Genomic DNA, 11,488 nt, shown 5'->3' with positions numbered 1-11,488 from the left:
ACATCTTTTCTACGCTTACATGATCAGATCGGAAGAAGTGGAGGCTGTCTCTTTAAAAAACGTTAAGAGCATTATTAGTCTTTTTTTTAAATAGATGTAATTTGAGTTTCTTTTTGATGGTTGCAGATGTTACAGTATTCAGAGTAGCAGCAACTGCCTTGTGGTCGCCAATTCCTGTATTCGTCATGACACTACCTATTCATCCAGGAATATTTGCTGCTAAGAGGTCAAGTACGCTTTCGCAACCATTTATGCTTCGAGTGGGCTCACGAACTAATTGTTCAAAATACCTTTTTGAGAAAGCATTCAGTACAATTTCAGATGACGTTTTATGCCTGCCGCCGGCTTTAAACGTATAAATTTTCCAGCATATCGAGGGTAGACTGAAATCACCACCGACTATAATTGTGTGAGTGCAGTACCTATTTGAAATGAGACTCACGTTGTCTTTGAACTGTTTAGCAACTATATCCTCTTAGTCAGGGGTCGGTAAAACGATCCAGTTTAGTGCAATTGACAAGTATATCCTCTACACAACGTTGTTAGGTCGTTTGAAAAAAATTCGGCTTAATTGACTTCCGGCCTGAGCCAGCATTACGTACCTATAACTATTTGAGCTTCAGTGATTTCTATTAGGGCCTGCAGCTCTGGTTCTTCCCCAACACAGCTACGATAATTTACAACACCGATCGTTTCTACAACCACCTTACTGTGTGCTACCTGCCCCCTTTTAGACGGACGCCATTTCTATGGTTTCCTGAGACCCTCTAACCTAAAAATCCACACCCGCTACCCGTGTAGCCGCTTCCTGTGTGTAGTGGACTCCTGACCTATTAAGTTGAATCCAGAAAGCCACCACCCTGTGGCTCAAGTCAAGGAATCGGAGGCCTACACGGTCACATAACCGCCTGTGCCTATGAGTCATACCTTCCACTCGGCTCTGCACCGAAGGACCACAGTCGGTTCTGTCGATGGTGGTGCCGACGGTGAGCTCCGCCTTGATCTCGCAAGCAAGACGGGCAGTCTTTACCATATCCGCTAACGACAACCAGAGAGAATCTCCTCCAATCCAAAGCGACACACGGCATTGGAAACGGCTGGGGACACCACCTGCAGCTGGCTGCACCCTGTACTCTTCATGGCATCCGGAAGCACTCTTTACAAATCAGGAGTGACTCCCCCACCTTGTGCACACTGCCGTCCTTCCCCTCCTTGGCAGCCATGTTACTAAGGGGGCCCAATTACGCGCCTATTGTTGGAGTTCCGAACTACCAGCAAACTCACCTTCTGTGAACGCCAAGAATTTGCGTTCCAAGAAGCTTCCTCTGGAGGACCTTCGATCGGCCCCTCGAAAAGTCTTTCGCAGTCTGCCAGACTTTGGAATGATCTCTCACTCGACCACAGGTGAGGGATTAACCACAGCGCTGCAGACCAACATAAATTTAGGATAATGACATCAGGGCTGCTCAGAAATTTGAGCTCAGAGAAGACAATTCCAAATGCAAGGGGGAAAGACACAAGAATGCTGTAAATAAATATCAGAAACTTATCTGTTGTAAAGAACGTTCCTAGATGTGGAAAGCGACCAATATTGTAAATTCCACTTACGGTGTTTTAAAAGAATTAACAGATATGGTAAAATAAACCAAATCTAGTTTTCTTCATGATTACGTGACGTTACGTATATATCCGTTTTGTATTTTTATTCGTCCATGCCTTTCGTTGAAGCACTCACTCAAATTAAACAGGTCTCTGCTGCCAAGTCATTATCACTTCTCATCGATGAAGGGCGAAAAACAAAGGAAAGAGTATTCACTTTATTTTGGCTGATTGCGGTTTTATGAAGTGGGGATGCATGGCAGAAGCACATTCTTACGCAAGTTTGGTAAAAATAAACGTACGTTTATACCGTAACAGCGTTGCGTACATTGATTAGGCCTCTATAATCATACTGATATACTAAAAAGGACAACCAAATCAGCATCCACTGAAACGTGGATAATAGCAGGAGAAGATTTGTTTTTAATTTTTAGACATTACTACAGACTCTGGAAAATTCGAAGCCCAAGGGACCGTTACAATTCGAAGGATGTAAGAAAAAGTTCGAATAATTAATTCTATTTAACTCGCCTTTCCATCTAGAGTAATCAGGAAAAATCGAAATAAAATTTCGACTTTTTTTCTATTGTATTCCCAGTTTTCTTACATGTTATTTGCTTTCGTTTTTGAAACGGTAGGAACACACATATGTTCGAAAATACATAAATTCAGCTTCATTCATTTTGCAATGCTGAACAAACTCTTACGAATCGATGCATTTTGTGAACTAAATTTCTTATAAACGACCTTATGTCTTTGGAGTTGGCGCGTCACTCCTTATTTGCAACTGAGACTTCGGTTCCCAGATTAACCGTTAATGATTTAGTGTTCCGTTAAGCTATAACCTCCGACAAATACCTTTTGTACCCTGCACTGAGTAAGCCAATTCCATAAGCTTTCAGCAAGAGGCGGGGACTCGCCTCGCCCGGTCTGCTTGCTCCCGCCTTTTAATACTTATCAGCAACATTATCTTTCCGCTCGATGATCGTTTGCAGCGTGGATGGTGGAATTCCGAAACTACTCGTTACCTCCTACTTCTTGTTGCATTCCACAACGTTTCTGTTTTACGAAAGTCCAAAAAGATATTCTGACGTGAAAACGTCTACTTTCTCCTTGGTCGAAGTTTCTTGTGTGAGAAAATGGCGTCAGATTTGAGTCACTAATAACTACGAGACCGACAGTGCGCAAACAAAGGTTAAGTCCACGCCGTCGTGGTTGTCGCTTATTGCCTGTGTTGTCATCTTACCAGTGTAGGCATATGCTCGTCATTGTTACAAATCAGCTTTGTGTAAAGTTATAAACTGGTGTAGCTGTAAGGTCGGATGCTGATTTGGGTATCATTGCAATGAACAGCTTTGGGAGCGCCGCTAGGAGTCATAGAAAAAAAAATATTCGCGAGAATATAAAGGAAATTTGACTTGTAAATATGCTCTAAATTACAGAAAACGCGACAAAAGCCCTCCCAGAAGCCTAAAAAGTGCAGCGCGGAGAGAATGCGACAGCTCCCGCAGATTCTGAAAAAAAGGAAGAAACGCAGCAATGCGATAACGTACTCAAAGGCTATATCGTACACCGGCCACTGAAAGTCCAAAATGGTGAGTAACCGTGTGACCACTGTATTAAAGATATTGATAACTAAATTACATATTAATATCAAACACATGTTACGATTTTATCCCGACGTTTTCACGAAAAATCTACGGCGCAGACCTGAACTGCACACACAGAAATTTATTTGCAGCTGATTAATAATATGCTGTGGTATGATGAAACAAACAGAATTATCCGGTGTAAGCTAGGCGTTGACTCGTAATTATAGAATATCTGCGGGTCGTTCTGCTATGACAGTCGCCTCGATTACTGAAGAAGTTTCTTCGGTTTTCTCGAGGCATTTGGGAACAGGTTGAAACAAACGATTAACAAGCGTCGACTGCATACAGTCGCAAAGGCTGATTTCAAATGTCTTTGATAACTGTGAAGCTACTTCAGCTGGGTTAGGAAGACAGCTACCAGTCGGAGGTAAACACTTCCCCCTCGCAGCGTTCTAATGTTGCCGGCTAGACTCCGCCACTCAGCGTCCGATATAAACACAGCCGACAGCAGGAAGTGTGACACGACTACCAGACCGAGTTCAGAGCAGGAAACGGCCGGGGTCCCCGGCAGTAACTTAGTGGTAAGGGGTCTGGAACGCCCCAGCCGGGCCGGGGTTCTATCCCCGGCCGGCGCTGGAATTTTCAGACTTCCGAACACTAGCCTCCACCTCTGCCCTGGTATGTGGCGCACGCCGGGCACCCCCGTGGGGTCCGTGCTTCGGATCCCACGTGGAGCTCCCTCCCACACTACAAACTATACCTGATTATGCTGCTGCAAACACTTGTTTTAAATTTTAATACGCACACTTTCTTCACCAGACCACATCTACATATATTTTCAAGGTACTTTCTACATAACGTATCTCACATAGTATCATGAACAGTTGTAGTACTACAACAATGAAATAAAATCCTCATTAAAAAAACTAATACGTTTTATTTTCGTTTTCTAGGTGCTGATAAGATAAATTCCAAAACAGCTTTCATTTTCTTGTAGTTAACAATCGGTAATTAGAAAAAGTAAGTTTCGCTATAATACTGATACATATTTACTTAGGACATTCCCGGTGCTGAAACAGGATAAATTATCTCAATGTCAAAGAAATGCAAAATATTATATCAATACCATCACACAAGATATTTTCAGGTGTCTCTGTCTGCCTTTTCTTTTTAGTATCCTGATTCATTACACGATAATAAATAAATTCTGTATCAGAAATCATTTCTTAACCGTTCACACTCAGTGTCATTTATAAGTGTATATTGTCACTAATTGTATTTTCCAAACGAACACAGGCCTTTTTTTCAAATTATTCAATTGTCAAAATGAGATTATGAGAGGACACAGGTCACTAATGAGATAAACGCTTTCTTTGTATGAAAGAGGATAATTCTCCTGGTCTTGTGTGAGCTGAATGCTAAATTAAACAGATAACATTTAAAAAACGAATTTCTTGACGATTTTACTGACAGGTCTATAGGTTTCATATAATATTTCAGTTTGTAGTTACATGACCAACTCTCAAGCTCAGCTTTATATGAAAGTATCTTGCAGGTCAGAAAAGAAATTATATTACTACCTCTACATATTCAGTTTGTCTATTATTGTACCATAGGCGTTGCATTGCGAGAGAGAGACTGCTACTATGGCTGTTTACTTTTGCTATTAAACTCCATGCCATATCTACATTTTTAGTGCTAAAATGCGTGGATAAAACTTTTAGCAATACTATTTTCCTGTTCACCACATCGCTGCTAGGTGTCGCTACTGGTCCCTCACACAGTCAGTTGTCTGTAGCGCTGGGCTTCGCTACCAGAGGGCTCTAGCGGAGCTGGCGACGACTCACTCAGGCGGCATTTGCTGCTCACTCCTGATCGTCTACGCCAGCTGAAATAACCGCTAAATCCTCACACTAAACGAGAACCGTAATAGCACCAATACCAAATAAGGCAAATCGAGGTCAGTGCGAATATTGTCAAACCACTACTATGATAACGCCTAGCTGAAAATACTGATACAAACTATTTACAGAGGAATCGAGCACCTTACAAGAGCTGATCTAGAGGAAAATCCATTTGGAGGGAACAGAACCCATATTTATAACATCTTTAGTTACAGAAAAAGCTTTTGACAATGTTGACCAGAATATACAGTTTGAATTTAAGATGCAACCAGGAATAAAGTGTAGCGAGCGAAACATTACATAGAACTCCATCAGAAATGAGACAGCAGGTGTACGAGTTGAAGAACATAAAAGAAAGGAAATACGTGACAAGTGAGTGAGACAGCGTTCTAGTCTATTCCCTTATGTTATTCATTCTATGTACAGGGTGTTTCACAAGTCATGCTTCACATTACTCGGGGCTGTAGAGGGGAATTAACTGATCAAGTTTTACATAGGAATCTACTTCTGAAAACTTCATTTAGCGACACTACAGACCGTCAGAGTTATAGGCATCGGCGCCTACAAAAATAGAGGGATTCCACGAAGATGTTACAACCTTTCTAAGATGATGCAGATGGATAAATGCATAAATTTGAGATTATGCCCTTGTACCGGAAAATTATAACAGAGAACCTTTCTGTTACCTCTGACAATATGTACCATTATCGTTGCTGCTAAGATGCATGACAGGAAACTTTCAGAGGCGGTGGTATGGAACGAAAGAAGAAAACAATGTGCAGTACACATAGGCCGTAAAATTCATACATCATGAACCATGAGCACTTGCTCATCTTCACTTGCGTGAAACCCATCTCCACTGATGAACAAGTGCTTATAGCTCCTGAAGTACGCAATTTAGAGTCCATGTTTACTGCACATTTTTTTTTCTTCTTTTGGTCTATACTGCCGTCTCTGAAAGTTGCTTACCCTACAATCCTAGCAACAACAATACCAGTACTTGTATTCCACTGTCAGAGGTAGGATAACGATTTTCACTTAAACTTTCGGTGCAGGGACTCTTACCTCAAATCGATACATTTGTCTATTTCCATCATGCTAGAAAGTTTGTAACACAATCACGGATCATCCTGTATATACATACAATTATCGGAGCTGGCACCTGTAACTTTGATGCTCCACGGGGTCGTTGGGTGACATTTGCAGGCTTGAGTTTCTAAGTGAAACTGCAAGCTCAAAAAATGTGTAACATGAGTTGTGAAACACCTTGTATAAACACAGCAACATACAAAATTGAATTTGGGAAATTAATCAAAGGTGAAGAAGAAGAAATAAAAGTTGTTCCCTATTGAACTCTCACTTTGCAGTGGAGTGTGCACTGAATTGGCATTTCCTGACATTTATTCGCCCTGAAGAGGATCGCTGAAAAGATGGTCGAAATGTCGGTATTTTCAGTGTTTTTTAATGACATGGCCTAGTACCCAAAATGATTTTCTTCAAGTTCTTTGTAGGAACTATATCGCTTCTCTCCGATATTTTGAGAATGGTACAATTGTTTTTTCCTAAAACGTAGCAACTAAAATAGTGCTTGAAATGATATAAATGGTACTTATGCTTTATGGTATGGAGACAGAAATGGTACTTGGCTTTAATGATAACAATATACAGGAAAATTCAGTAATGTTTCTGCAAAGTGAACAACAGAAATCCTGAAATATAATCGAATATTTCTAATGTGGTACGACACCAGCTATACAGTTTACTGGACAGATACAGAGTTTTCCGAAATTCTAGCACTTTTAGAAGGAACTAAACGACAATATTTTTAAATTGGACCCACGTACGGAAACGTATATTCTCTGTGCTACAGTCGTTTGAATACTAGGTGGGTATGCAGCAGGGTAGTCATCGTGGGTGGACGAGGGTGTGGGTGGAGGGGTTTACATCGGATGTCATTCACCGTCTGTCCTGCCACTCTGACATGGCTCGTGCGTCACTCACGTGTCTGTCAGTATTAGAGCAACATTTCGGAGTGCACTTTTGCCGAATACACCGACATGATCCTTCTGTATGGCGAAGCTCATCGCCTTTATCAAGCTCGTTCTCCGCAGCGTCCGACTTCACGGCATACGCTTTTCGCCACAACTGCGCAACGAATTTGAGAAAATGGTGCGTTCACCATTAGCAGGGGCGACTGCAGTGCTTCAAAGAGACGCAGCGCACCCGAGTTGGAAAAGGCCGCATTGTAAAAAAGAGTGTTTCTGAAAAATTATCAAGTTTCCTTTTAATGAGTGGAATTGTGGCACTATTGTTGTACTGGGTCACACCTAATAACTTACTTGTACAAGTGGTCGCGTTACCAACATGTCTTCAAATGGCTGTAGCGAGGAAACCGTGCGTTACAGGAGATGGGTTCCAATTCAGAATACGAGTATTATGTACTCTACACTAGAATATCGTAACGGGAATTTCGGAACATCCTGCATGTTTCCGGTAAATTGTACAGTTGTTGTCCCACCATAATTGAAATTTTCGAATACATTTCACAATTTCTGAGAGCTCATCAGGCGCGACTACCGTGTCCGCAGTATAAAACCCAGGGGGCATCTTGCCTACGGCGGCTCTGACGCCCACAAGAACAACTGTAGGTAGAGAGCGCAACACAGCTACTTTGATGGACTTTTCCTCTAATGCTGCCAGATGTCTCTATTTTTAGAGGTATCTTGAGCCGCCCCGCACCAGCCTTAAGCGGAAACCCAAATATCTCTACTTCTGGCCAATGCTAACATTCTGAAATACATTATCCGATCAAAAGTATCCAGACACCTAGTAGTGGACTTCAATATGCGGTATGACCACGTGTTGTCTGTCCGAGGGTTAAACCCTGTTGGGAACGCTTTCAGTGTCGACAATATTTTACGAACATCACATGGTGAGAGTTTCATCTGTGTGTACGTACCAGACAATACACTGGCCAGCACGATCGCCGCCTCTCTCCCCAATTTTGGAGCAATTTTGGATTTCGACGACGTAACGAATCAACTGAACTGAATATGGTGCGACATCCGTCAGGAGGACATCCACCAACTTTATCAATGAAGATCAAGCTGAATAGCTGCTTGCTTAAGGGCCAGAGGTGGACGAACGGGTTATGACTTTCTCCTGAATAAATCACCCAATTTTCCTGCAATTGTTATCATTTGTTTGCCTCTACACGTACATCACATCTACCGATTTCCTTCACACTGGGGTAATTTCTTGGTGGTACGGCTTAGAGTGTACATATACAGGGTGTATTAAAGAGAATCCACCGATTTAAAAAAAAAAAGTAACTACTATGTTATTCGACATATGTACGTGAATAGCGTACTGCTTGAAAGAGCAAACCCTCAGGCTTTACATGGTTACCGCTTGGCAGCAGCACTGTCCGTCCATTTCAGTCCTAGTGAAACTGGTGTCGCGACGACAGAGCGTTTTGTGTTCTACATTTTGCGCACTAATAAGTGTACAAGAAAAGTAAAAGAAAGGATGTGCAAAATTACAGACATCGATTTTTTGCAGAATTCTAGAACGTATTCTGAACATGATTATAATAAATTTCCTAGACACCGAAAAGCTTACGTCCATAAACCAGCACGGTTTTAGAAAGCTCGTGTGAAACCCAGCTTGCCCTTTTCGCACATTATATACTGCGAACCACGGATGAAGGGTGCCAGGCAGATTGCACTGACCTAGATTTGAGAAAAGCCTTTGACACGGTGCTCCACTGCACACTGTTAACCAGGGACTTCGTATGAGCATACGGAGTAGGTTCCCAGATATGTGAGTGGCTCAAAGACTCAACAGGTACAAGTAGGTTCTCAACGGCGAGCGTTGATCAGAGACAAGGGTATCGACAGGAGTGTCCCAGGAAGTGTGACAGACCGCCGTTATTCTGTATAGACATACGTGGTGTGAACAGCAATCTGCGGCTGTTGATGATGCTGTCGTGTACAGGAGAGTGTCGTCATTGAGTCACTGTAGGAGGATACAATCAACGGGAAGGGCGGACAACTGACCAACTTGCAGGAGGCAGTGAGGTACTGAGCCATGCCGGCGCCGGTGCCTTAGTCAGCTGCGCTACGTTTGTCGGTTGAGGACCCAGGACACGAAGAGCCTCATCGAGGTGGTCCCACATGTTCTCGGTTCTGTTAAGCCCGGGAAGCCTGGTGGTCGGTGGAGTACAGCGAACTCATCCTGGTGCTTTTCACACCACGCACGTACACTGCAAGCTGTGTCACAGATTCAGTTGTTCTGCTGATAGATTCCGAGGGAAAACAGACTTGATGTGGGTGTGGCAATGGTTGCGACGGATATTTCTGCTCATACACTGTGCATTCCAGAACGACGAGATCACGTTGGGAGTGTCACGATAACGTTTCTGAGACCATAACGATCCTTCCTCCTGTCTTAACCCTGGCGTCGCCTGTTGCAGGGTGTTCACTTTCAAGTGACTCACGCCCTTTCACTTGAAAAGCCCGCTCGTCACCGTGCAGTGGACGCCCAGTAACAGAAGTGGCGTGGAAATTCCAACCTTCGTCGCCCACGAACACCAGTCAGCACAGGTGTGTGGACCAGGCGTCTGCTGTGGAGACCCATACGCAGCATTTTTCGCCGAGTGCTCTTTGAGGAGACACTGTCGGTAGCCCCTTCGGTTCACGTGCGTGGTCAGTTGCTCAGCAGTTGCACGTTATTCACCTGCGGCCTCCTTTAACTCCTGTCCTCTGTGGACTGTGGGGGACCACAACGGCCTCAGCGTCGGTTATGGACAGCACCATGCATGGAGTGCTTTAAATATGGCAACACGCCAACATTTTACGAACTTTGCCGTTTCTAAAATGCATCCACCAGTGGACCGAAAGGCAATGATAACGTCCGTTTGGATGTCATGTGCGTCGTTAAGTTTCCGCATTATGGAAACGACTTCAGTTTTCTGTTTTCTGCGTCCCCCCCCCCCCCCCCCCCCCCCCCAAGGGCTTTACGTACCCTACCCTGCTACTGCTGCCACCTGCTGTCTGTGAGTGGTTGGTGCACATTAACGTCGGACACAGGCAGTGATCACGTTAATGAGACTGGACCCAGTAGTTAGAAAAAGGAAAGGGAAGGGGAAAGGGAAAAGGAGAGGAGAGGAGAGGAGAGGAGAGGAGAGGAGAGGAGAGGAGAGGAGAGGAGAGGAGCGGAGAGAAAAGGAAAATAAAGGAAAGGAAACTGAAAGGGGAAAGGATGCTAATCTGTACCAGGAGCACCGAAAATGTGTAAGTATACGAATTGCCTGTGCATGAACTCGGAACGAAATAGGAGCAGCGGCAGTTTAAAAATTGTAAATAGTAGAATCACGGCTGAACAGTAAGTTTCTCAACCAACCTGACGAAACAGATGTGGAGATTGAGAAACGAATGCATAACTGCTGGAGAAGAGTCTGGGGAGAGAGTGCCTGTTATCCGAAGGTTTAAAGAGCAATTTCAAGATTTGTGAGGTTAAGGTTTAGATTACGTAGCAAATATGCCGAATTATGAGAAAGACTGCACTGTGTAATGGAAGCTACTGGGATGTCCTACAACCGTGGCACTAGTTCAGTGATTCAGCTGCGCGAAGAGATTTTGAAAGTGACTTAAGTTTTTTGGAAACTGATAATAAACCTGTTCCTGACAAATGAATCCGGGTGATCAGTTACGAAGAAGGGGAGAAAATGTGTGAAAATAAATCTCTTCTTATGGAGGGACATTTCAGAGTTGTTCGAAACAACTGAAGCAACTGTACAGCATTGCATATTGATATCTGAAGCGCGGAAGACTAGCTTCTCTACCAGGGGAAAGTCGAAATAATTGTGAAATATTTTATTCTGCTCCGAGTAATGTCATAACTGGGTGGTCATTTAAAACTGCATTGCTTTACTTCGAAATGGCTGCAAATTTAGCTATGCAAACAGTGTTATCCGAGACATCTATTTCCAGTTGTAATTTTCATTTCAAGCAATGTCTCTGGAAGACATACAAGAACTGGAATTAGTGGAGAAATACAGGGATGAGGAAGTAGTTCGATTGTCTTGCCACATGTATGCTACAGAGCACATCTTCCACCGGAGTGCCTTGATGACGCATGGATGGTAACAGCGTAGCAAATGCCCAGTGGCGAAAATATCATGAATTCGTAGACTATATGGTCAGTCCATAGATGGAAAATCGTAGTACACCATCTGTAATGTGGAATTGGTGAAAACAGACAGTCAACAGAAATTGTTTCGAAATAAATTCACTCTTAACTTGGCTTCAGTTGCGTTAGGTAATACCTCGATTCCTAACACAACTGTATCAAAGTTATCTGCGTTCAGAGAATTTATTTCGAAGTGATTTC

This window comes from Schistocerca gregaria, unplaced genomic scaffold (assembly GCF_023897955.1).
Source record: "Schistocerca gregaria isolate iqSchGreg1 unplaced genomic scaffold, iqSchGreg1.2 ptg000097l, whole genome shotgun sequence".
In the NCBI taxonomy this organism is placed as follows: domain Eukaryota; kingdom Metazoa; phylum Arthropoda; class Insecta; order Orthoptera; family Acrididae; genus Schistocerca; species Schistocerca gregaria.
Note: the sequence above shows the minus strand (reverse complement) of the source record.